Here is a 3,293-nt window from a genome sequence, read left to right on the forward strand (position 1 = left end):
ACTGATACAGGTAGAGTGAAATTATCATGATGGCAGAATGGCAGCACGCCCGGACCTTTCCTGGTGGCCTGCCGCCTATTGGCCTGCCTGCCTGCCTGTGAAAAGAAATACACTTTTTTATTTTTATATCATGGCGGCCCCCTACGGTCGCGGCCCACCGGGAATATGCCCGGTACGTCCTATGGCCAGTCCAGCCCTGGCACCGACCGAATGATGGACTTGTAACTTGGTGTGCGTATGAAGGATGGAGGAGGATATGCATATATGTCCCCTATAGGGTAGGTACCCTCACATGTTCTCCCCGTGTCCCCTAGGGTAGGTACCCTCACATGTTCTCCCCGTGTCCCCTAGGGTAGGTACCCTCACATGTTCTACCCGTGTCCCCTAGGGTAGGTACCCTCACATGTTCTCCCCGTGTCCCCTAGGGTAGGTACCCTCACATGTTCTCCCCGTGTCCCCTAGGGTAGGTACCCTCACATGTTCTCCCCGTGTCCCCTATAGAGCGTCGCAGTCCCGCCCCCTACCATGGCCCAGGAAATGAATCCCAATGCATTTTTCCCGTAGACATTTCAAAAAGTATTTATTTAAAGACGGTTACGCCACGGACAAAGCCAACTCGAGTCGTGACAACTCATGACAACACAAACAATATTTTGGACCAAACAAATAATTACAAAGAAGAAAAACAACAAAAAAAGTGTTGTAACCTGCCGTTTTTTTCTTCTTTCTAATTATTTGTTCGGCCCAAAAAATTGTGTTTGTTGTCATGATTTGTCACGACTCGAGTTGGCTTTGTCCGCGGCGTAAACATCTTTAAATAAATACTTTCTGAAATGTCTATGAGGAAAATGAACGGAGAATCATTTCCTGGGCCATGGTAGGGGGCGGGACTGCGACGCTCTATAGGGTAGGTACCCTCACATGTTCTCCCCGTGTCCCCTAGGGTAGGTATACCCTCACATGTTCTCCCCGTGTCCCCTAGGGTAGGTACCCTCACATGTTCTCCCCGTGTCCCCTAGGGTAGGTACCCTCACATGTTCTCCCCGTGTCCCCTAGGGTAGATACCCTCACATGTTCTCCCCGTGTCCCCTAGGATAGGTACCCTCACATGTTCTGCCCGTGTCCCCTAGGGTAGGTACCCTCACATGTTCTCCCAGTGTCCCCTAGGGTAGGTACCCTCACATGTTCTCCCCGTGTCCCCTATAGGGTAGGTACCCTCACATGTTCTCCCCGTGTCCCCTAGCCTAGGGTAGGGAATCGGGATACCCTCGTTCTCTCCCGTGTCCCCTATAGGGTAGGTACCCTCACATGTTCTCCCCGTGTCCCCTAGCCTAGGGTAGGGAATCGGGATACCCTCGTTCTCCCCCGTGTCCCCTATAGGGTAGGTACCCTCGCATGTTCTCCCCGTGTCCCCTATAGGGTAGGTACCCTCACATGTTCTCCCCGTGTCCCCTAGGGTAGGGAATCGGGATACCCTCGTTCTCCCCCGTGTCCCCTATAGGGTAGGTACCCTCACATGTTCTCCCTGTGTCAAATTGACCCGTAAGGGTCCATTTGGTTTCATTTTGCACTCTGAAGAGTTAAAGATCTATTTACAATTTACAATTTAGGCATTTTGCAGACGCTCTTAATCCAGAGCGACTTACATTAAGCAAGAACAAAAAAGGGTCCATTTGGTTACCGACTCTCCGTCATTTAGCTGGGGGACCACCAGGAACCCCCTCCAGGACCACTAGGTGAAAACCACTGCAGTAAATAATGTCCCTTCCTTGACATGAAAAGAGTTGAATACCCCTGATTCTGTGTGTTGGCTACATGTATACTGTGACATTGTTGTTTCCATGCTACTAGTTTAGTGTAAAGGTCACCTTGCCGTGACCCCTGCTGTTGGAGCTGGCATGCGTCTGGACAGTGTCTGCCCTCGGCCCCCTGCTGCCCTGAGGCCCCCAGGGGCCACAGGCCCCCTGCTGCCCTGAACCAGCTCCACGGTGACCCCTACAGTCATTACGAGGCCCCTAGGGCCCACAGGGCTCTGCCCGACTGCCCCGCCCTGGTGCTCTGGCGCACGCACGCACGCACGCACGCACGCACACAACGCAACGCACGCACGCAACGCACGCATACGGCACCTGCGTTAGCGTTAGCCAGCGCCATGCTGTTTCTCTCAATGTTGGGTCGACAACTTTGGTTTTTTTCAACCATGGTTCATGTTTTAGGTTGTTATTAGAGAATGTAAAAAATGTGTGATATTATTTATGTATTGATTGATTGATTGATTGATTGATTGATTTTAGCTATTTATGTAATTTTATAGCATGGGGGCCACACCAGGGGACCAAATGGACCCTTACTGCTTGTATAACTCTGAAGAGTGTACGGTACAAATGGAACCAAATGGACCCTTACTCTGAGAGTGTACGGTACAAATGGAACCAAATGGACCCTAGTTACTCTGAGAGTGTACGGTACAAATGGAACCAAATGGACCCTATTACTCTGAGAGTGTACGGTACAAATGGAACCAAATGGACCCTTACTCTGAGAGTGTACGGTACAAATGGAACCAAATGGACCCTTACTCTGAGAGTGTATGGTACAAATGGAACCAAATGGACCCTTACTCTGAGAGTGTATGGTACAAATGGAACCAAATGGACCCTTACTCTGAGAGTGTATGGTACAAATGGAACCAAATGGACCCTTACTCTGAGAGTGTACGGTACAAATGGAACCAAATGGACCCTTACTCTGAGAGTGTACGGTACAAATGGAACCAAATGGACCCTTACTCTGAGAGTGTACGGTACAAATGGAACCAAATGGACCCTTACTCTGAAGAGTGTACGGTACAAATGGAACCAAATGGACCCTTCAGGTCTGTAGCTCTGAGAGTGTACGGTACAAATGGAACCAAATGGACCCTTACATGTCTAGCTCTGAGAGTGTACGGTACAAATGGAACCAAATGGACCCTTACAGGTCTAGCTCTGAGAGTGTACGGTACAAATGGAACCAAATGGACCCTTACAGGTCTGTAGCTCTGAGAGTGTACGGCACAAATGGAACCTTGTAGATCTGCTATTTTCAGCATGCAACCAAGTGTAAAATGACTTTACTGGATCTCTCGTCCACTAGTCCTGTTCCTAACAGTCTAGTTTTTATTTGTCGACGAAATTGTCAGTATATTTATAGTCATAGTTTTAGTCATCATTTATGTAGTTTCTAATGTAGTTTTTGTCAGTTAAAAAAGGTAGTCGACGGAACATTAAACAGCACTGCTGCAGCAGACTCCT

The sequence above is a fragment of the Electrona antarctica genome (assembly GCF_951216825.1).
Source record: "Electrona antarctica genome assembly, contig: scaffold_417, whole genome shotgun sequence".
NCBI classification, from domain to species: domain Eukaryota; kingdom Metazoa; phylum Chordata; class Actinopteri; order Myctophiformes; family Myctophidae; genus Electrona; species Electrona antarctica.